We start from the raw sequence: 24,822 nt of genomic DNA, 5'->3' as shown, positions 1-24,822 counted from the left end.
AAAATAAACATATTTATCCCCCCGTGCCAGAACTGGCAGGTGCTGGATAGAACCTTACCAGCTCAGTGAGGATGTGTATCTTAGAAGAAAGAAGAAGAGCTAATGTTTCTGTGGTTTGAATTCCAGAAGTAAATATTGTTCAGTGAGAACTGATTAAACATGATCTCTTAAAGTATTTCTGACACCATATGTAGAAAGAGGTAGAAAGAGATGAAGAAATTTACAGATTTCATCCATATGGGTTCATCCATGTTTCTTCTCAGATCATTCCGGTGGAGAATTCTTTACATTTATCAAGATATTTTCATCTTGGGGAAATTTCTGCTCAGGGAATTTTCACACTGACAAAATAACAATGGAACAAGCTATCATTCTCTTTTATCTATTATTGTCTGATAAAAATCTTGAATAAAATTTTAAGATTCCGTGTTGTAGTTTATTAGCGATAGTTAGTTTTGGACAGATTTTTGAACTGTCAGTGGTTGAATTATGACACAATTAATTTGAGACACTGTGATATCCATGTGGTATTAGGGTACAGAGATATTTAAGAAATGATCCTTATAAAGAGTATGTAATCTTGCTGGCCAAATAAAATATATAACAATTAGTACAACACAACAGGGAAAGAATGGCTATATAGAATAACAGCAGAGATGACAGAAGGCAGTTCAAGTCGAATGGATGCCATAGACAAGAAGTGTCTTCAGTGTTTTGAGAAAGGCCAATTTGTATGGTCTCCAAGCGTTATGAGAAATATTAAAGGATGAGGGGAGATTTGAACTGAAATTTAAAAGGTGCATTTGTACATGAAAAGAAGAGTAAGTAGGGAATTTTAGGCAAGCAGAAAAGAATGTGTCAAATAACAATGATGGAATAACAAATATGGGAAAATAGATGACCTTGACTTTAACATATGGAGGATTCAGACGTATGAAAATAGTTGGGTGAACTAAAGCTAGGAAATAAATTGAGGTTGCATTAAGAAACATCTTGAATTTCAGGCTCAAGAGTGTGAACTTTAGTTCTAAAGCATTGATCATATATATTTCATATAACCAAAACCTTTGCTTGGAAGGATGAGTCTGGGTGTGCTATGTAGGATTACTTGATTCTAAGGAGAAATATTGAAACATTACCTTATTACCATACTCCAGGTTTAAGGTAATAAGAGCCTGAGCTATGATTTAAAAAACAAAACAAAAAACCCCGTTGCCATTGAGTCGATTTCAACTCATAGTGACCCTATAGGACAGAGTACAACTGCCCCACAGGGTATCCAAGGAGCAGCTAGTAGACTTGAACTGCTGACTTTTGTGTTAGCAGCTATAGCTCTTAACCACTGTGCCATCTCAAAGGATATGATGATAATGATTAAAGAGACATTAGAAAGGAATCATTAGGATTTGGTGACTGACTAGATATAGGGATTGAAATGAAAAGAGGATTGAAAGATGCTGTAACTATTGTAAATTTTAATAACAGGAACAGAAGCTAGAAGGAAGAAGTGGTTGAGTAGAATGAAAATGAGTTTAGTTTTAGAGACAGTGGATTTGGAAACAGGCTTGGTCCTTTCAGACTCTTCCCCTGGCTTGCTGACCTTGACATAGGCCAGATATTTAAACCCAAACAGCTTGGTGGGGAGAGACCCCAAAATTTATTCTCTCATGATTCTTTTGTTTGCCTGATAGTTTCTGAGTGTCCACTCTGTGCTTTCACCACTCCCAGTGCTTGAAACGTATTGGATCCCTGAAATCTGGGAGCTCCTTCTGCAAGTCTCCCTTATCATTTTAAAAAGTGGTGTCATATTTATTACTTTTTTTCCATTTTAACCAGTTTAAAGGGTACAGTTCTGTGGCTTTGCTTACATAAACAATGTTGTACAACAATCACCACTATCTATTTTCAACAGTTTTTATCTCCTCAAACAGAAATCTATACTCATTAAGCATTAATTCCTCATTTCCCCCTCCTGACAGCCTCTGGTAACATCTAATCTATTTTCCATCTCCATGAATTTACCTATTCTAGATATTTCATATAACTGGAATCATGCAATATTTTCCCTTTATGTCTGGCTTGTTTCACTTAGCATAATGTTTTCAGGATTCATCCATGTTGTAGCATGTATCGGCTACTTTATTCTTTTTTTATGGCTGAGTAATATTCTGTCGTATGGACATACCACTTTGCTTTATCTTGTCATATGTTGATGGAGACTTGTGTTATTACCACCTTTTTAGCTATTGTGAACGATGCTGCCAGGAACAAGTATCTTTGATATACCCATCTTGTGACCCTGTGACCATGCGGTCATCACATACTCCCCTTCCCCGTCCTTACTATAAAAGCAAATCTCTCCCTCTATGCTTGGGGACACTTGGTAGATTCCTCTCTGTCCTGTGTTTCCCCAATTCATGAATTGTATTATCCTCAATAAATATCTTTGCTTTTACATTAACAGAGTGAGCATTCTTACTCCTAGACATTCCTTGTGTCAGGTATATGTGATTTGAAGGCGTATTATCTTCAGCAGCCCCAGGGACATCCAGTGCAGGCCCCTTGAACCCCTCTGTCTCCATGGATTCCCGGCAGCTGTCCCAGGTAAAAAGCCTCTCGAAGCAAGCTCTACTTCTTGTTTTGATGCTCTTTGAGGTTTATTGTAGGACTTTGCCTTTTACTTTCATTTCCAGTTTACATTCTAGACATTTTGACAAGTTTGTTGACAGATTAAGTCTGGTAGTGTTGTTACTACTATACTTCCAGGTCTGTTCAGATTCTAGTTTGACTTTGGAATGACCAAAGGTTTCAGCCCATTCAACTTGAGCTCTTTGCTTTCTTTTGAGTACTCATTTCATATCTAAGCACACCATTAGGTTTTGGTGCACATCAGGTTTCAGTAGCACGTGTGAATTAACTCTTGTAGTAGAAAGGGGAATGCCAGTTCTAAGAACTCAGTAGGGTCACCCTTGGACACCCCCGGCCACTTGTATGAACAAGCACTTCAGTCCTTGTACCTGCGTATTTTTGGAAAACTGCCTCTGTGCAGGGTAGCATTTTTAAATTGACCAAACAACTAAAGGATATGCAATGTCAGGTGCCTGCCCCTATTTCTCCTACCCTCCTTCCTTCTGCTTCTGTCAGCTGACTCTATATTCTTCTCTACCTCCTTACTCCTCTACTAATACCCTTTCTTAATCCATTTCTACCTTCAAGGAACTTGCTAAAAAACAGCTAGAAAAACCATTTACTGATGTGGTCCCAAAAATGCCTTTTAAAATAAGATACCCAGAGGAAACTAATAAACCTCCACAGGTTTACTTCACTCTTTAGTCTAAAGTACAACTCTGCATAAGTGTGAAGGAATTTTCTAACCCTCGTGAAAACCCTCAAAAGTTCACTGAGGAATTTAGAATTCTGATGGAAATATACAAACCTGGTTCACCAGACCTCTATCAATTAATAAATTTGCTAGTAGAACCGAGAAAGGTTTGGGGATGAATGGAAAAGACTGTCTGCAAACACCCAAAAGGGTCATTAGCTCTAAAAGCCAATGCCTCTGGCCCAGAACTAACTCAAAGATTCTATCCCCAAAGTTTCTCCTAGAAAATAGATTGGGCCAAAGGTTCAAATTTTCCTGAACACTTGGTCTTAAATCTAACAGGGTCTGGAGCTGAAATAGCTTTCAACTTCATATTTTTGAATAGACTTCACTCTAAATTATCTGGACTGGGAAGCTGTTCCCAGCCCTGCTAGGAATTTTATTTGACTCTGGGAGACCACGGTTACAACCTATTCTGAACAATCTTGATGAAGGAGCTTGGATTTCACCCTACCAGGACACTGGTTTGTTCTTCATGTTCAAAAAACACTGTAAACTGAATATATTAGAAGTAATTAGGAATTTCAGTGATCACTTTGGGAAGATGAGTTCCCATCTGCTCTGTCTTTTTTTCCTTCCACTTTGGGAAAATGAGGTCCCATTTGTATTGTATTTTCTGTCCTCCTTGGGGAAGTTTTGTTTGGTGCTTAGGGTTGTTGAAGGGCCTGAGATCCCTCCATCTGACACTCTGGCAAGTTAAGTTTTATCTAGAACCTGTTTTTCTGCTGAGCTGAGTCAATCTTACCAAAGAATTGCTATATACATTTTAAGAAACTGAGTTGTTTATGTTATGTAGTATTGTTTGAGCCTCATCTTTGAGCTGGTACATCTGGTTTCTGGAAACCCTAGTTGTGTAGTGGTTAAGAGCTACAGCTGCTAATGAAAAGGTCAGCAGTTTGAATTCACCAGGTGCTCCTTGGAAACCCTATGGCTTCTCAGAGTAGCTACTGAACGCATGGGTGCAAAAAGTAGTTTTTCTTGGAAAAGAAAAGAACTGAGATTTTAGACAGCCCTATGAAAAACACAAGCCATGGCCTTCAACATGATACAAGACAGAAACTCAGACACTACTCTTCAGACCAGGGGCAAACTCTCAGAACAAAACAAGACAGAAAACCACATAGTCATTGCCGTTGAGTTAATTCCAACTCACAGTGACCCTATAGAACAGAGTAGCACTGCCCCATAGGGTTTCCAAGGAGCGCCTGGTGGGTTTGAACTGCTGACCTTTTGGTTAGCATCCATAGCTCTTAACCAGTATGCCACCAGGGTTTCCTAGAATAGTTTATAGTCAGCATAGTGCTATTAGTTCCTAAAATAGTTGGTTCTTGCATGAGAGGAAATCATCAGACTTTAAATAGGTTCAGATATTATAACTCTTGAATTTGAAGTTTCCATTGATAAACTTGGCAAAGTTATGAAGACCATAACTACAGAAGTACGTAAAATTCGAGCTATGATTTTACAAATAGAAAAGGATTAGATTTCCTGTTAAGTCTTACATGGAGGAGTTTGTGCCTTAGTAGATGAACATTGCTGTTTTTATATTAATAACATGCAGTCTGAGGTTTTCTGGAATGTATCTGCTACTGAGGCACATGAAAAACAATTACTGATGCTGTCTATATAGAAACAAATACCTCATGGAACTTGTTTCCTTTGTTTAAAGGCCTAGGGCCGTGGTTTGTGGACCATTTCAGTCAACCGGCCAAATAATGTTCTATCTTCCAGTTCGTAATGTAGCACCTGGGGACTTAAAGCCTTGCATGTGGCCATCCAAGATGAAGTTAATACTTGAATCCATTTGTCACAATTATGCTTTTGATTGGTTGCCAGAAGGTGTTAGTTTTTGGTTACACTCACTATTACGAAGTGGAATAATTATCTTAATCATTATAATAATCATTGAATGTATAATCAAATGTGCCATGAAATGTTCATCTAATATATGTAACTCCACTCTCTATGCTAAGAATCATGTATTTAGAAGAAACAAAACTTACAGGAGAAACTGACTAACTGATTTCACACCTTGAGTTAGCATTTTTGATTGCCAAGATTTTCCTCCAAATTTGGCGCTGTTTGCAGTACTGACACTAATGAAAGTCAGCTTGCCCTGAAAATGAAGCCTGTCGATATGGCAAGGTGAGTGAAGAAGAAAATTAGTCCAACGACCTTAAGGTCTGCTACTCTCAGTACTTGGGCTGCTTGCAGCATACCCAAGAAGTCCTTGCAGAATAAAGATAACTCCATTTTGGGTGTTCAATGCTCCTTAGTGGAGGCTTGAACAAAAGGGTAGAATGTGATAGCAAACCTCTAAGACTAAGGCAATGGGCATAATAAAATGGCTGACATGAGGTTAGAGTCAAAAGCCCATTTTGTTCCAAGCTCCTCCTTCTGCATTTCTGAGAATTTAACTTTGATTTCTTCCCATTCATATGCATGTGGCCATGGGCCTTTGGCTGGTTGTTAAAGACCCTAGCCCCCTATTGCTCATCTTGTTCAACTGGCCTCTTGCCCCAAGCCACTCTTAAATAAATGACAGTAGAGGCCAGGAATGTGGTTTAGGAGCTTTAAGGAAGTAAGGGTAGGGGTCAGAAATGTGACTGTAGGAGAATGAGTTTACTCAAGATGCTCCAGGAAGATGGTTGTTGCTGATGACATACCGACCTTGTGACCATCACACACTCCCCTTCCTCCTCCTCCCTGTAAAAGCATATCTCTCCCTCCATACTTAGGGGTACGTGGTAGATTCCTCTCTGCCCTGTGTTTCCCCAATTTGTGAATTGTATTTTCCTCAATAAATCTCTTTGCTTTTATTTTAACAGGATGAGTGTTCTTACTCTTAGACATGAGGAACCTCTAAATTGTCTTCCATTTATTTAGGTCTTTGATTTCTTTTATCGGTGTTTAATAGGTTTCAGTGTGTAAGTCTTTCACCTCCTTGGTTAAATGTATCCCTAGGTATCTTAGATGCTACTGTAAATTTAATTGTTTTCTTAATTTCCTTTTCAGGTTGTTCATTACTGTGTAGTAAACATAACTGATTTTTGTGTGTTGATCTTGCACCCTGCAATTTTGATGAATTTCTTTATTAGCTATAGAAGTTTTATTAGATTGTTTGGGATTTTTCTCTATATAGGATCCTGTCATTTATAAATAGAGATTGTGTTGTTTCTTCCTTTCCTGTGTAGATGCTTTTTATTTCTTCTTCTTGCCTAATTGTTCTGGCTTGAATTTCTGGTATAAAATTAAATAACAGTGGTGAAAGTGAATATCTTTGTCTTGTTCCTAACCTTGGAAGGGAAACTTTCAGTTTTTCTCCATTGAGTATGATGTTAGCTGTGGATTGTTCTTACATGCCCTTTATCATATTGAGAAAATTCACTTATATTACTAGTTTTTTGAGTACTTTTATCATGAAAGGGTGTTAGATTTTGTCAAATGCCTTTTCTCCATCAATTGAGATATTTTTTTTCCCTTTGTTGTTCTATTAGTGTGGTATATTATATTGATTGATATTCTTATGTGGGAACCACCCTTACATTCCTGGGATAAATCACACTTGGTCATGGTATATAATCCCTTTAATATGCTATTAGATTTGATTTGTCAGTATTTTGTTGAAGATTTTTGTATCTATATTTATAAGGGATATTGGCCTGTAGTTTTCTTTTCCCGTGATGTCTTTATCTGGCTTTTATGCATGGGTAATATTTGCCTCATAAAATGAGTTTGGAACTGTTTCTTCCTCTTTTATTTTTTTTAAGCATTTGAGAGGATTAGTGTTAATTCTTCTGTAAATGTTCAGTAGAATTTACCAGTGAAGCCATCCAGTCCTTTCTTTGATAGGAGGTTTTTGTTTTGCTTTTTTAAGTTACTGATCCAATCTCTTTACTTGTTATAAGTATGTTGAGATTTTCTATTTTTACAGGAGTTAGTTAAGCAGAATTATGTGCTTTTAGGAATTTTCCTGTTTCATTAGGCTATCTAAATTTTAGTGTACATTGTTCAAAGTATTCTCTTATAAACGTTTTTATTTCTGTCGAATTGGTAGTAATGTCCCTACTTTCATTTCTGATTTTAGTTATTTGCATCTTTTCTCTTTTTTTGTTAGTTTAATTAAAAGTTTGTTGATTTTATTTAACTTTTCACGCAACCAGTTTTTGGTTTCATTGATTATTGTTTTTCTCTTCTCTGTTTCATTTATCTCCACTCTAATCTTTATTATTTCCTTTCTTTGTGTACCTTTGGGGTTAGTTTGCTCTTTTTCTAGTTGCTCTATGTATAAGTTAGGCTATAGATTTGAGATCTTCTTTTTTTTTTTTTAATTAATTTTTATTAAGCTTCAAGTGAACATTTACCATTCCAATCAGTCTGTCACATGTAGGTTTACATACATCTTACTCCCTTTTCCCACTTGCTCTCCCCCTATTGAGTCAGCAGTTACAGTCTCTCGTTTCGTGCCAATTTTGCCATCTTCCCTCTCTCTCTATCTTCCCATCCCCCCTCCAGTCAAGAGTTGCCAACACACTCTCAAGTGTCCACCTGATTTAATTAGCTCACTCTTCATCAGCATCTCTCTCCCCCCCGCTGACAAGTCCTTTTCATGCCTGATGAGTTGTCTTTGGGGATGGTTCCTGTCCTGTGCCATCACAAGTTCTGGGGAGCATTGTATCTGGGATTCCTCTAGTCGCAATCATACCATTAGGTATGGTCTTTTTATGAGAATTTGGGGTCTGTATCCCATTGGTCTCCTGCTCCCTCAAGAGCTGTCTGTTGTGCTCCCTAACAGGGCAGACATCGATTGTGGCCGGGCACCAACTAGTTCTTCTGGTCTCAGGATAATGTAGGTCTCTGGTTCAAGTGGCCCTTTCTGTCTCTTGGGTTCTTAGTTGTCATGACCTTGGTGTTCTTCCTTTGCCTTTGCTCCAGGTGGGTTGAGACCAATTGATGTATCTTAGATGGCCGTTTGTTGGCATTTAGGACCCCAGGCACCACAATTCAAAGTGGGATGCAGAATGTTTTCATAATAGAATTATTTTGCCCATTGACTTAGAAGTCCCCTCAAACCATGTTCCCCAGACCCCAGCCCCTGCTCCGCTGACCTTTGAAGCTTTCATTTTATCCCGGAAACCTCTTTGCTTTTAGTCCAGTCCAATTAGGCAGACCTTCCTTGTATTGAGTGTTGTCTTTCCCTTCACCCAAAGCAGTTCTTATCTACTGATTGATCAATAAAAAACCTTCTCCCTCCCTCCCTCCCTCCCCCCTTTGTAACCACAAAAGTATGTGTTCTTCTCCGTTTTTTCTATTTCTCAAGATCTTATAATAGTGGTCTTATACAATATTTGTCCTTTTGCCTCTGACTCATTTCGCTCAGCATAATGCCTTCCAGATTCCTCCATGTTATGAAATGTTTCAGAGATTCGTCACTGTTCTTTATCGATGCGTAGTATTCCATTGTGTGGATATACCACAATTTATTTACCCATTCATCCATTGACAGACATCTTGGTTGCTTCCAGCTTTTTGCTATTGTAAACAGAGCTGCAATAAACATGGGTGTGCATATATCTGCTTGTGTGAAGGCTCTTGTATCTCTAGGGTATATTCCGAGGAGTGGGATTTCTGGGTTGTATGGTAGTTCTATTTCTAACTGTTTAAGATAATGCCAGATAGATTTCCAAAGTGGTTGTACCATTTGACATTCCCACCAGCAGTGTATGAGAGTTCCAATCTCTCCGCAGCCTCTCCAACATTTATTATTTTGTGTTTTTTGGATTAATGCCAGTCTAGTTGGTGTGAAATGTAATCTCATCGTAGTTTTAATTTGCATTTCTCTAATGGCTAATGATCGAGAGCATTTTCTCATGTATCTGTTGGCTGCCTGAATATCTTCTTTAGTGAAATGTGTGTTCATATCCTTTGCCCACTTCTTGATTGGGTTGTTTGTCTTTTTGTGGTTGAGTTTTGACAGAATCATGTAGATTTTAGAGATCAGGCGCTGGTCTGAGGTGTCATAGCTGAATATTCTTTCCCAGTCTGTAGGTGGTCTTTTTACTCTTTTGGTGAAGTCTTTAGATGAGCATAGGTGTTTGATTTTTAGGAGCTCCCAGTTATCTGGTTTCTCTTCATCATTTTTGGTAATGTTTTGTATTCTGTTTATGCCCTGTATTAGGGCTCCTAGGGTTGTCCCTATTTTTTCTTCCATGATCTTTATCGTTTTAGTCTTTATGTTTAGGTCTTTGATCCACTTGGAGTTAGTTTTTGTGCACGGTGTGAGGTATGGGTCCTGTTTCATTCTTTTGCAAGTGGATATCCAGTTATGCCAGCACCATTTGTTAAAAAGACTATCTTTTCCCCAATTAACTGACACTGGTCCTTTGTCAAATATCAGCTGCTCATATGTGGATGGATTTATCTCTGGGTTCTCAATTCTGTTCCATTGGTCTATGTGCCTGTTGTTGTACCAGTACTAGGCTGTTTTGACTACTGTAGCTGTATAATAGGTTCTGAAATCAGGTAGAGTGAGGCCTCCCACTTTCTTCTTCTTTTTCAGTAATGCTTTGCTTATCCGGGGGTTCTTTCCCTTCCATATGAAATTGGTGATTTGTTTCTCTATCTCCTTAAATATGACATTGGAATTTGGATCAGAAGTGCGTTATATGTATAGATGGCTTTTGGTAGAATAGACATTTTTACTATGTTAAGTCTTCCTATCCATGAGCAGGGTATGTTTTTCCACTTAAGTATGTCCTTTTGAATTTCTTGTAGCAGAGTTTTATAGTTTTCTTTGTATAGGTCTTTTACATCCTTGGTAAGATTTATTCCTAAGTATTTTATCTTCTTGGAGGCTACTGTGAATGGTATTGATTTGGTTATTTCCTCTTCGGTGTTCTTTTTGTTGATGTAGAGGAATCCAAGTGATTTTTGTATGTTTATTTTATAACCTGAGACTCTGCCAAACTCTTCTATTAGTTTCAGTAGTTTTCTGGAGGATTCCTTAGGGTTTTCTGTGTATATAATCATGTCATCTGCAAATAGTGATAACTTTACTTCTTCCTTGCCAATCCGGATACCTTTTATTTCTTTGTCTAGCCTGATTGCCCTGGCTAAGACTTCCAACACGATGTTGAATAAGAGCGGTGATAAAGGGCATCCTTGTCTGGTTCCCGTTCTCAAGGGAAATGCTTTCAGGTTCTCTCCATTTAGAGTGATATTGGCTGTTGGCTTTGCATAGATGCCCTTTATTATGTTGAGGAATTTTCCTTCAATTCCTATTTTGGTAAGAGTTTTTATCATAAATGGGTGTTGGACTTTGTCAAATGCCTTGTCTGCATCTATTGATAAGATCATGTGGTTTTTATCTTTTGTTTTATTTATGTGATGGATTACATTAATGGTTTTTCTGATATTAAACCAGCCTTGCATACCTGGTATAAATCCCACTTGATCAGGGTGAATTATTTTTTTGATGTGTTGTTGGATTCTATTGGCTAGAATTTTGTTGAGGATTTTTGCATCAATGTTCATGAGGGATATAGGTCTAAAATTTTCTTTTTGTAATGTCTTTACCTGGTTTTGGTATCAGGGAGATGGTAGCTTCATAGAATGAGTTGGGTAGTATTCCGTCTTTTTCTATGCTTTGAAATACCTTCAGTAGTAGTGGTGTTAAGTCTTCTCTGAAGGTTTGGTAGAACTCTGCAGTGAAGCCGTCTGGGCCAGGACTTTTTTTTTGTTGGAAGTTTTTTGATTACCGTTTCAATCTTTTTTTGTTATGGGTCTATTTAGTTGTTCTACTTCTGAATGTGTTAGTTTAGGTAGGTAGTATTTTTCCAAGAATTTATCCATTTCTTCTAGGTTTTCAAATTTGTTAGAGTACAATTTTTCATAGTAATCTGAAATGATTCTTTTAATTTCATTTGGCTCTGTTGAGATGTGGTCCTTCTCGTTTCTTATTCGGGTTATTTGTTTCCTTTCCTGTATTTCTTTATTCAGTCTAGCCAATGGTTTATCAATTTTGTTGATTTTTTCAAAGAACCAGCTTTTGGCTTTGTTAATTCTTTCAATTGTTTTTCTGTTCTCTAATTCATTTAGTTCAGCTCTAATTTTTATTATTTGTTTTCTTCTTGTGCCTGATGGGTTCTTTTGTTGCTCACTTTCTATTTGTTCAAGTTGTCGGGACAGTTCTCTGATTTGGGCTCTTTCTTCTTTTTGTATGTGTGCATTTATCGATATAAATTGGCCTCTGAGCACTTTTTTTGCTGTGTCCCAGAGGTTTTGATAGGAAGTATTTTCATTCTCGTTGCTTTCTAAGAATTTCCTTATTCCCTCCTTGATGTCTTCTATAACCCAGTCTTTTTTCAGGAGGGTACTGTTCAGTTTCCAAGTATTTGATTTCTTTTCCCAAGTTTTTCTGTTATTGATTTCTAGCTTCATTGCCTTGTGGTCTGAGAAGATGCTTTGTAATATTTCGATGTTTTGGATTCTGCAAAGATTTGTTTTGTGACCTAATATGTGGTCTATTCTAGAGAATGTTCCATGTGCACTAGAAAAAAAAGTGTATTTTGCAGCAGTCGGGTGGAGAGTTCTGTATAAGTCTATGAGGTCAAGTTGGTTGATTGTTGTAAGTAGGTCTTCCGTGTCTCTATTGAGCTTCTTACTGGATGTCCTGTCCTTCTCCAAAAGTGGTGTGTTGAAGTCTCCTACTATATATGTGGAGGTGTCTATCTCACTTTTCAATTCTGTTAAAATTTGATTTATGTATCTTGCAGCCCTGTCATTGGGTGCATAAATATTTAATATGGTTATGTCTTCCTGATCAATTGTCCCTTTTATCATTATATAGTGTCCTTCTTTATCCTTTGTGGTGGATTTAAGTCTAAAGTCTATTTTGTCAGAAATTAATATCGCTACTCCTCTTCTTTTTTGCTTATTGTTTGCTTGATATATTTTTTTCCATCCTTTGAGTTTTAGTTTGTTTGTGTCTCTAAGTCTATGGTGTGTCTCTTGTAGGCAGCATATAGATGGATCGTGTTTCTTCATCCAGTCCGTGACTCTCTGTCTCTTTATTGGTGCATTTTGTCCATTTACATTCAGCGTAATTATAGATAAATAAGTTTTTAGTGCTGTCATTTTGATGCCTTTTCATGTGTGTTGTTGGCCATTTCATTTTTCCACATACTTTTTTGTGCTGAGATGTTTTTCTTATTAGATTGTGAGATCCTCATTTTCATAATGTTTAACTTTGTGTTTGTTGAGTCGTTACATTTTTCTTCGCTTTTTTCTTGAGTTATGGAATTGATATTCCTTTTTGTGGTTACCTTATTATTTACCCCTATTTCTCTAAGTAAAAACCTAACTTGTATCCTTCTATATCGCCTTGTATCACTCTCCATCTGGCAGTTCAATGCCTCCTATATTTAGTCCCTCTTTTTGATTATTGTGATCATTTATCTATTGATTTCCATGATTTCCTGTTATGTGTATTATTTTGTTTATTTATTTATTTTTTAGAATTAATCTTAATTTGTTTGTTTGTGTGCTTTCCCTGTTTGAGTTGCGTTGATATCAGGACGTTCTGTTTTGTGACCTTGTATTGTGCTGGTACCTGATATTATTGGTCATCAGGCCAAACAATCTCCTTTAGCATTTCTTGCAGTCTTGGTTTAGTTTTTGCAAATTCTCTAAACTTGTGTTTATCTGTAAATATCTTAATTTCTCCTTCATATTTCAGAGAGAGTTTTGCTGGATATATGATTCTTGGTTGGCAGTTTTTCTCCTTCAGTGTTCTGTATATGTCGTCCCATTCCCTTCTTGCCTGCATGGTTTCTGCTGAGTAGTCTGAACTTATTCTTATTGATCCTCCCTTGAAGGAAACCTTTCTTTTCTCCCTGGCTGCTTTTAAAATTTTCTGTTTTTCTTTGGTTTTGGCAAGTTTGATGATAATATGCCTTGGTTTTTTTCTTTTTGGATCAATCTTAAATGGGGTTCGATGAGCATCTTGGATAGATATCCTTTCGTCTTTCATGATGTCAGGGAAGTTTTGTGTCAGGAGTTCTTCAACTATTTTCTCTGTGTTTTCTGTCCCCCCTCCCTGTTCTGGGACTCCAGTCACTCGCAAGTTATCCTTCTTGATAGAGTCCCACATGATTCTTAGGGTTTCTTCATTTTTTTTAATTCTTTTATCTGATTTTTTTTCAGCTATGTTGGTGTTGATTCCCTGGTCCTCCAGATGTCCCAGTCTGCATTCTAATTGCTCGAGTCTGCTCCTCTGACTTCCTATTGCGTTGTCTAATTCTGTAATTTTATTGTTAATCTTTTGGATTTCTACATGCTGTCTCTCTATGGATTCTTGCAACTTATTAATTTTTCCACTATGTTCTTGAATAATCTTTTTGAGTTCTTCAACAGTTTTATCAGTGTGTTCCTTGGCTTTTTCTGCAGTTATCCTAATTTCGTTTGTGATGTCTTGAAGCATTCTGTAAATTAGTTTTTTATATTCTGTATCTGATAATTCCAGGATTGTATCTTCATTTGGGAAAGATTTTGATTCTTTTGTTTGGGGGGGTTGGAGAAGCTGTCATGGTCTGTTTCTTTATGTGGTTTGATATGGACTGCTGTCTCTGAGCCATCACTGGGAAACTAAATTTTCCAGGTAATCAGCTAAACAAAAAATGCAATCAGATCCCTATCTGAATTCTCCCTCTGGCTCAGGGTATTCGGATGTTAATGGAGCCACCTGGGGAGGGTGGGGGAGGGATCAGAGAGCTAGGAATGTAGCACCACAGAATATAGAGCTGATCCCCGCGTTCACGCTCCGCCCCCGTCTGCCAAAATCCCGGTGGGATGGCTCCCCGGCTGGGATGCTACTCTCCCTGCTCTGAGACCAGTCACTTCCTCCCAGGGACTTCTCCCTCCGGTGCGTCGCTCCGCTTGTGCGAACTGGGTGGGCGTCTCCTGCACGAACGGCTGGGCCCGCCCCCAGGGTCTATTCAGAGGAATATAACTGGACCCCGCACTCATGCCCCGCCCGTGCGCGCCAAAGTCCCAGCAGGACGGCTCCCGGCTGGGATGCTGCTCTCCCTGCTCCAAGACCAGTCACTTCCTCCCGGGGACTTCTCTCTCCGGTGCGCCGCCAGCTCGCGTGAACTGGGTGGGCGTCGCCTGCATGACCAGGTGGGCCCGCCCCCTGGGTCAATTCAGGGGAATATAACTGATCCCCGCGCTCACACCCGGCCCGCTCTCACCAATATCCCAGCGGGACGGCTCCCCGGCTGGGACGCTGCTCTCCCCGCTCCAAGACCTGTCACTTCCTCCCGGTGATTTCTCCCTCCGGTGCGCCACGCCGCGGGCGCGAACTGGGTGGGCGTCCCCCGCACGAACGTATGGGCCCCCCCCCGGGGTCGCTTTAGGGAAATATAGCTGATCCCCACGCTCGCGCCACGCCCGATTCCCGCCAAACTCCCGGCGGGATGGCTCCCTGGCTGGGACGCTGCTCTCCCCGCTCCAAGATCAGTCACTGCCTCCCGGGTGCTTCTCCCACCGGCTGCGCCACTCTGCCGCCCGCGCCAACCAGCTAGACTCCCTCCCGGGATGGGTTCGGGGGGGTAGGACTGGGCCCCTTGTCTGTGCCGTCTGCCCCCCTGGGCTCTGCCCCAGCTCGGGCTCCGAAGGTCACCTGCCTGGTACGCTGGCTCCTAGTTCTGAAAACGATCGCTGTCTGCCCGTATTTGTTTGTTCTCCGTCTCTAAGTCTGTGCTTGTTGTTCAGAGTTGTAGATTGTTATGTATGTGATCGATTCACTTGTTTTTCCGAGTCTTTGTTGCAAGAGGGATCCGCGGTAGCGTCCACCTAGTCCGCCATCTTGGCCCCGCCTCCGAGATCTTCTTTTATTAATGTAGTGTTTTAAAGCTATGACTTGCCCTCTGAACACTATCCCATAAGTTTTGATATACACCTACTCCTCACTTATCAACTATCTTGTTATGCAACATTTTGCATTTACAACAATAGTAAAAAATCTACTATCTGACTATTTTGCACATTAACAGAATGCATCGGGCAGTAACAAATACCGAGGTGTCAGGCGAGATATGATGTAATGATTAAGGTTATGTGTCAACTTGGCTGGGCCATGATTCTCAGTGGTTTGGCAGTTGTGTTGTCTTAGTTATCTAGTGCTGCTATAACAGACATACCACAAGTGGATGACTTTAACAAAGAAATATTTATTTTCTCACAGTCTAGTAGTCTACAAGTCCAAATTCAGGGTGTCAGCACCAGGGGAAGGCTTTCTCTCTCTGTTGGCTCTGGAGGAAAGTCCTTGTCATCAATCTTCCCCTGGTTAAGGAGCTTCTCAGTGCAGGGACCCCAGGTCTGAAGGACACACTATTATCCTGGCTCTTGTTTTTTGGTGGTGTGTGGTCCCCATGTTCTCTGCTTGCTTCTCTCTGTATATCTCAAAAGAGATTAGCTCAAGACACACTCCAATCTTGTAGATTAAGTCCTGCCTCATTAACATAACTGCTACTAATCCCATCTCATCAACATCATAAAGAAAGAATTTATAACACACAGGGAAATCATATGACAAAATAATGGAAAATCACACAATAACGGGAATCATGGCCTAGCCAAATTGATACACATATTTTGTGGGGACACAATTCAGTCCATGACATATGTAATGTAATTTGGCAGTTATGTAATGATATAGCCATCTTCCGTTTTGTAATCTGATGTGGCCATCCTCCATTTTCATGTAGTGCCTATTTTTACATAATGACCTGGTCTTTAGAACCTAACCATGTCAATGAGTGAGGAGTGGGTGTACTGAGTTTTCACGAAGTATTTGTGAAAAAGTATTTTGTCTCAAACTTTTGTCTTAAAATATTTTCTAATTTTCCTTGTGATTTCTTCTTTCACACACTGATGGGCTAATAGATTGTTACTTAATTTCTAAATATTGTGGATTTTCCAGAGTTCTTTCTGTTATTGATTTCTATATTCATTCCACTGTCATCAGAGCACATAATTTGTATAGTTTCAATCTTTGAAATTTATTGAGACTTGTTTTGTGGGCTAAAATATGATCTATCCTAGAGAATCTTCCCATGTGCACTTGAGAAGAATATATATTTTTCTGTTGTTGGGTGGATCGTTGTCTTTATATGCCTTAGTTTCCTAGGGCTCCTATAACAAAATATCACATGTGGGTGGCTTTGAAGAACAGACAATTATTGTCTCAAAATATTGAAGACTGGAAGTCCAAATCAGGGATTCAACCGTGTTGATTCCTTCTGAGGGCTCTGAAAGAAGAACTGTTCAGTGCTGCAGACAACCCTTGGTGTTCTTTTGCTGCTTGTATATGCATCTTCACATGGGGCCTTGCACCTGTATGTCACTGTATCCGTGTTTTTTCTCCCCTTTCACAGAATACCACAAGAAGGGATTAAGACCCACCCTACTCCAGTAAGGAAACCCTGGTGATGTAGTGGATAAGAGCTATGGCTGCTAACCAAAAGATCTGCAGTTAGAACCCACCAGGCACTCCTTGGAAACTCTGTGGGGCAGTTCTACCCTGTCCTATAGGGTCACTATGAGTTAGAATCAAATCGACAGCAATAGGTTTGTTTTTTTTTTTTGGTTTTCTACTGCAGTATGATCAAGTAGAATTTATCACAGGAGTGCAAGCTGGTCACAGAGCTGGGGAATGGGTAGGGCACAGGTAAGTTAAACAGCCACAAAATTTTCTACTATTTTGTAGTTGGCTTTTTATTGATTTTGCTTTTGCTTGGTGCTATAAATATTTAACTGTTTCCCAGAGTTCTGAAAAGTTGGTTCTCACAGTTTCTTCTTGATTTTTGATGCTTCTGTGGGATACAGGAGCATGGAGCTGCTTACTCTGACGTCTTGCTCATGGGTATTCTTTTATTGTAATGATATATTTTTGAAGACTTAATGTTTTGGTTTTGTTTAAGTATAATTTATTATCTTTAATGTTTATTGCTTTTTGTTTCCTGTCTAAGGCATATTTGCTACCCAAGGATACAAAGAATTTCTCCTTTGTGTTCTTATAAAAGTTTAATTTTTAGATTTATATTTAGGTCTATGTTTCATTTTGAATTAACTTGGTGTATAGAGTGAGATGGAGGTGTCGTGGATTAAATTGCGCCTCCCCAAAATACATGTCAACTTGGTTAGGGCATGATTCCCAGTACTGTGTGGTTGTCCTCCATTTTGTGATTGTAATTTTGTGTTAAATAGGATTAGGGTAGAATTGACATGCTCTCACTAAGGTCACATCCCTAATCTAGTATAAAGGGAGCTTCCCTGGAGTGTGACCTGCACCACCTTTTATCTTACAAGAGATAAAAAGAAAGGGAAGCAAGCAGAGTTGGGAGACCTCATACCACCAAGAAAGCAGTGCCAGGAGCAGAGTGTATTGTTTGGACCTGGGGTTCCTGCATGGAGAAGCTCCTAGTCCAGGGGAAGATTGATGACAAGGACCTTCCTCCAGAGCCAACAGAGAAAGCCTTCCCCTAGAGCTGATGCCCTGAATTTGGACCTGTAGCCTACTATACTGTGAGAGAATAAATTTCTCTTTGTTGGAGCTATCCACTTGTAGTATTTCTGTTATAGCAGCACTAGATGACTAAAATAAGAGGTCATGATTCATTTTTTTCTGCATTTACATAATCAGTTTTTTCAGCATTATTTATTGAAAAACTACCCTTATCTCCCCCAATGTGCCTGTCACTTTGTCATACTGTGGGGGCTTGCATGTTGCTGTGATGTTGGAAGCTATGCCACTAGTATTCAAATACCAGCAGGGTCATCCACGGTGGATAGGTTTCAGCTGGGCTTCCAGACAAAGACAGACTAGGAAGAAGGACCTGGCAGTCTACTACTGAAAAGAATTTATGAATAGCAGTGGAACATTGTCTGATATAGTGCTGGAAGATAAGCCCCTCAGGTTGGAAGGCATTCAAAAGATGACTGGAAAAGACATGCCTCCTCAAAGTAGAGTTGAACTTAATGAAGTGGATGGAGTCAAGCTTTTGGGACCTGCATTTGTGGTTGTGGAAAGACTCCAAGTAAGAAGAAACAGCTGCAAACACCCATGAATAATTGGAACATGGAATGTGCAAATTGTCAAAAACGATGAACATCAATATTCTAGGCATTAGTGAACTGAAATGGACTGGTATTGGCCATTTTGAATTGGATAGTCATATGATCTACTATTCTAGTAATGACAGCTTGAAGAGGAATGGCATTGCATTCATTGCCAAAAAGAATATTTCAAGATCTATCCTGAAGTACAACAGCTGTCAGGGATAGGATAATATCCATATGCCTACGAGGAAGACCAGTTAATATGACTATTATTCAAATTTACCCACTAACCACTAAGGCCAAAGGTGAAGAAATTGAAGATTCTTGCCAACTTCTGCGGTCTGAAATTGATCTAACATGTGATAAGGATTCATTGATAATTACTAGTGATTGGAATGTTAAAGTTGGAAACAGAGAAGAAGGAACGGTATTTGGAAAATATGGCCTTGGTGATAGAAACAATGCCAGAGATCACATGATAGAATTTTGCAAGACCAATGACCAATGACTTCATTGTTATGTTATTTCTCAGTAACATAAATGGTGACTATACAATTAGACCTCACCAGAAGGAATACGTAGGAATCAAATCGACTACATCTGTGGAAAGAGACAATGGAAAAGCTCAATATCATCTGTTAGAACAAGGCCAGGGACCAACTGTGGAACAGACCATCAACTATTCATATGCAAGTTCAAGTTGAAAGTGAAGAAAATTAGAGCAAGTCCACAAGAGCCAAAATATGGCCTTGAGTATATCCCACCTGAATTTAAAGACACTATCTCAAGAATAGATTTGACACCTTGAACACTATGACTGGAGACCAGACGTGTGGAATGACATCAAGGACATCATACATGAAGAAAGCAAGAGGACTTTAAATAGACAGAAAGACTAATATGGATGTCAGAAGAGACTCTGAAGCTTGCTCTTGAATGTCAAGTAGCTAAAGCAAATTGCAACAATGATGAAGTAAAACGATGGAACAGGAGATTTCAAAGGGCAGATGGAGAAGACAAAGTATAATGACATGTGCAAAGAGCTGGAGATAGAAAGCCAAAAGGGAACAACATACTCAGCATTTCTCAAGCTAAAAGAATTGAAGGAAAAATTCAAGCCTCGAGTTGCAATATTGAAGGATTCTACTGGGAAAATAATAAACAATGTAGGAAGCATCAAAAGATGGAAGAAATACACAGAGTCACTATACCAAAAAGAATTGGTTGATGTTCAACCATTCCTGAGGTACGATATGATCAAGAACAAATGGTACTGAAGGCAGGAGTCCAAGTTGCGCTAAAGGCATTGGTGAAAAACAAGGCTCTAGGAATTGATGGAGTATCAATTGAGATGTTTCAACAAATGGATGAAGCATTGGAAATACTCACTCGTCTTTGCCAAGAAATTTGAAAGACAGCTACCTGGCTAACTGACTGGAAGGGATGCATTTCTATGCCTATTTACAAGAAAGATCATCCAGTTGAATATGGAAATTATCAAATAATATCATTAATATCACACACAAGTAAAATTTTGCTGAAGATCATTCAAAAATGGCTGCAGCAGTACATAAACAGGGAACTGCCAGAAATTCAAGTAGGATTCGGAAGAGGACGGGGAACCAGTTATGTCATTGTTGATGTCAGATGGATCCTGGCTGAAAGCAGAGAATACCAGAAAGATGTTTACCTACCTGTGTCTTACGGACTATGCAAAGGCATTCGTCTGTGTGGATCATAACAAATTATGTATAACTTTGCGAAGAATGGGAGTTCCAGGACACTTAATTATGCTCATAAGGAACTTGTATATAGAGGGATTTATTCAAACAGAATGGGGCGGGGGGAGGGTACTGCATGGTTTAAAGTCAGGAAAGGTGTGCGTCAGGGTTGTATCTTTTATTTTACCTATTCAGTCTGTATGCTGAGCAAATAATCTGAGAAACTGGACTATATGAAGAAGAATGGGGCAAAAGGATAGGAGGAAGACTCATTAACAACCTGAGTTATGCAGATGACACAACATTGCTTGCTGAAAGTGAAGAGGACTTGAAGCACTTACTAATGAAGATCAAAGACCACAGCCTTCAGTATGGATTACACCTCAACATAAAGAAAAATCCTCACAAATGGACTAATACAAAACATCATGATCAGTGGAGAAAAGATTAAAGTTGTCAAGGATTTCATTTTACTTGGATCCACAATCAATACCCATGGAAGCAGCAGTCAGGAAATCAAAAGAAGCATTGCACTGAGCAAATCTGCTGCAAAAGAGTTCTTTAAAGTGTTGAAAAGCAAAGATGCCACCTTGAAGCCTAAGGTGCGCGTGACCCAAACTGTGGTGTTTTCAATTGCCTCTTATGCATGTGAAACCAGGATGATGAATAAAGAAGACTGAAGAAGAACTGATGCCTTCAGATTGCAATGTTTGGGAAGGATATTGAATATTCCATTTCCTGCGAAAAGAACAAACAATCTGTGTTGGAAGAAGTACATGCAGTATGCTCTTTAGAAGCAATGATGGCAAAACTACATTTCACGTACTTTGGACATGTTATCAGGAGGGATCAGTCCTTGGAAAAGGACATTATGCTTGGTAAAGTAGAGGGTCAGTGAAAAAGAGGAAGACCCTCGGAGAGATGGATTGACACAGTGGCTGCAACAATGGCCTCAAGCATACCAACGATAGTGAAGATGGCACAGGACCGGGCAATGTTTCATTCTGGTGTACATAGGGTCCCTTTGAGTTGGAACCAACTCAACAGGCACCTAACAACCACCACCCTTATCTCATTGACTTGTCATGCTGCCATTTACAAATATTTTACTATGTTGTCCCTTTTATTATCATTATATTTGAAATTTTATAATTTTTGGAGATTTTCTAGGTATCTTATTGTTACTTGGTTCTAATTTTATTATCTTGTCTTCAGAAAACATGCTTTGTAAGACTTCGGTTTTTTATATATATTTATTGTTAACTTATTTTATAGCCTAGTGTGTGTTCTATATTGATAAATATTTCATGTGCCCTTGGAAAGAATGTGTATGTTGTAGTTTTTACAGTGTAGTGGTCTATAAGTATAAATTATATCAAGTTTGTTCATAGTTTTATTTAGCTTTTCTACATATTCTCTGAATTCTTTGTATATTTTATTGTGAGTAGAGTGCTAAGATCTCTCATTCTGACTACAGTTTTGTTTGATCTTTAGTATGGTCTTTTTTGCTTCATAATTTTTGTCAGTGACTCCTATCAAATTTTGTTTATCTGAAAATGTCTTTATTTCACCCTCATATTTTCACTGGATTTAAAATTCTGGATTTATAGTTGCATTTTCTTTTTTTCTTCCTCTCCTCTTTTCTCCTTCCCTTCCTTTCTTCCCTTCCTCCCTCCATTCTACCCTCTTTTGCTGTTTCTCCCTCCCTCCCTCCTTTCTTCCCTTCTTTCTTCACTTTAAAGATGTTTTTCTAGTATATACTGGTCTGTATTGTTTCTGAAGAGAAATTTAGTAGTTATTCATAACCATATCTCCTGTATATATTGTCTTTTTGGTCTCTGACTGCTCTTAAGACTATCTCTTTATTATTCAGCAATTTAACTGTCGTATGTTTTTTTTTTTTTTATGCTTTGTCTTAGTTATCTAGTGTTGCTTTAAGAACAACAACAAAAAAAGCCACAAGTGGATGGCTTTGAAGGATAGGACTTTATTTTCTTAGAGTTCTGGAGGATAAAAGCCATATCAAGGTCTTGGCCATATTGTGTGGGCCTCTCTCCTAGTTTCTGGTGCCTGCCAGTAGTCCTTGGGGTTTCTTTGCTTGTAGATAGTTCCTCACATGGCGTCTGTCTTTTCCCTGTGTATGTGTCTCTGTGGTTATTCTGCTTTTTTTAAAACTCAGAAGTGATTAGATTCAGGACTTACCCTACTCTTGTATGACCTAATTAGCATGACAAAAGAAAAATCCAATTTCCAAACAGGACATTTCCATCCACAGGTACGGGGGCCAGAACTTCAATACATATTTTGAGAGAACACAGTTCAGTCCACAACATGCCTAGACTTGGTTCTCTTTATACTTTTCTTGTTGGCGGGGGGCGGGGGGTTCTGAGCTTTTTGGATATGTAAGTTGTTGTTTTTCATTAAATTCTGATTTTTTGACTATTATTTTCATAAATATTCTTTAGTCTCATTTTTACTCACTTCTCGTTTCAAAACTTCAAAGGGACATATGTTAGACTGTTTGAATTTGCCCCACAGTTACTTAAGGATTTGTTATTTTTCTCTAATTTTTTTCTATTTTCACATTGGATAATTTCTATAAATCCATCAGCATGTTCACTTACTCTTTACTCTGCCATATCTAATTTGTTGCTAAGCCCAACCATTAATTTTTTAAAAATTTTAATTATGTACTTTCAGTTCTAGAATTTCAATTTGGTTACCATTTTTTTTCTATTGAGATTTAATACCTGTTCACATATTAAATCCGTATCTTCACTCAACATATTTTTTCCTTACCTTCTAGGATCTATTTAAATTACTACTTTAATACCTTTTCTGTTAAATCCAACTTCTGAATTATGTTGGGCTCGGTTTCTGTGGACTTTTTTTCTAGACTATTGAAACACATTTTATTATTTCTTTGTATGATTAAATACTGGAGATTTTGGGTATACATGGTAGAGGCTTTGGATTCTGTTATCTTTCTCCGAAGGGAATTAGTTCTTCCTCCAGGCATCTCCACTTCCATCTGATCTACTTAAACTTGTATAGGCTTGGTTTTATGCTTTATTAGTGCAGGTGTTTAAAAAAACACAGGTTATTTCCCAATCCTCCCTAATTTGGCTGGGAAAAAAATCCTCCAAATTCTATCTCCTCTGCATATTATATTGTAGCTTGGTTTTATATTTTTAAGAGTGTATCTACAGAGGTTTTAACTTTACGTCTTAGTCTTAAGATGCTAACCTAGTGTTTCAGCTTAAGGTCAGGATTATTAAGGTGTTAACAAGGTTTCTCCTTTCTGTCAGTGCTGGAAATTGAAGGTCTCTTCATCCCTCAGCAATACTCTTTCCATAACATTATTCAACCTCTAGTAGCAAAGTTCCTTTCTCAGTACTGTAGAATCTGCTCTGTTAACCTTCACGTAATTTTGCCTTCCACAGATGCGGTCTAGCTCTTACCTACAGATTCCAAGGGCACTCTCACATGGCTTTCTAGAATCCATTCTCTGCACTTAAGCACTCGGCTACTAACTAAAAGGTCAGCAGTTTAAACTCCCCAGCCGCTCCATGGGAGAAAGATGTGGCAGTCTGCTTGCCTAAAGATTACAGCCTTGGAAGCCCTATGGGGCAGTTCTCTGTGCTGTAGGGTTTGCTGAGTCAAAATTGAATTGACAGCAATAGGTTACTCTCTGCACAACCCTCTCTAGTTTCTGCTCTGAAAATCTTACCTCCTCCTGCTGCCTACAACACTGATGTTTGCCTCCTCAGCTCAGCAGGACTGGCATGCTCTGCTATTTACCCAAATCTCTATGTTGTAGTTGGGAAATTGTCCCTTGGCAGAGGGGTGGGCCATCATGATACTCAACCTCATGAATTTCCCATCTCTCAGGAATCACAGTCTTGCAGGGCCTGTTTTTCAATGTCTGAAAATCATTGTCTCTTAAGCTTTTTGTAGTTTTAGAGTTCTTTATAACTGGAGGACTAGTTCCATAAGAGTTACTCCTTCACAGAGGGTAGTGTGAAGACTGGTTAATGGGTTTAAGAATACAGTTTCCATAAAGTAGAACAGAAGCCAGGTTACACCATGCCAAAAAAAAAAAAAAAAAAGAATATATGCATTCAATCATCCAATAGTTATTTTAAGAAACTAAATAGCTTTGCTTCATAAAAATGCAAAAGTTCATGAGAGAGATAGATGGAGAAACCAATAAGTGTGCCATAGCAATGCCAAAAAGATTATGAAGAGACTGAAGAGAATGGAGGTAAGCAAACAGAACAGGGGCATTTATACACTGAATGGGGTTGAGGCACAAGCAGTCTTTGGTCACCTTCAACTCTGAGAGTTTATACATTTTTTTTTTTTTTTTTTACATATTCAGTGATGACTGTCTCCAACAATGTAAGGTATAAGGTCCAATGGAGATAAAATAACATTAGTGTTGATGAAAGGTTTTTTTAAAAATGTCTAACAAAAACCAAAGGGAGCTTTGTTTTCCATAAAAGTTTAAAGGTGTTTTTCTGTTCATGGTAACAAAGGTTTTGCATTGGTGAGAAATTATTTCTAAACTCAAGAGCACTAACATTCAAGATTTTCGAT

At 38.7% G+C, this 24,822-nt stretch overlaps 1 protein-coding gene across 1 annotated transcript in view; it reads left to right on the top strand.

Annotated features, from left to right (window-relative positions):
* The window catches only part of CCDC178 (coiled-coil domain containing 178), a 548,199-nt gene that overhangs the window by 54,303 nt on the left and 469,074 nt on the right, over positions 1-24,822 (top strand). The gene's annotated exons all lie outside the window — the stretch shown is intronic.

This window comes from Elephas maximus, chromosome 11 (genome assembly GCF_024166365.1).
Source record: "Elephas maximus indicus isolate mEleMax1 chromosome 11, mEleMax1 primary haplotype, whole genome shotgun sequence".
NCBI classification, from domain to species: domain Eukaryota; kingdom Metazoa; phylum Chordata; class Mammalia; order Proboscidea; family Elephantidae; genus Elephas; species Elephas maximus.
The sequence above is the reverse complement of the archived record's forward strand: the minus strand, read 5'-3'. Positions and strand labels throughout refer to the sequence as shown.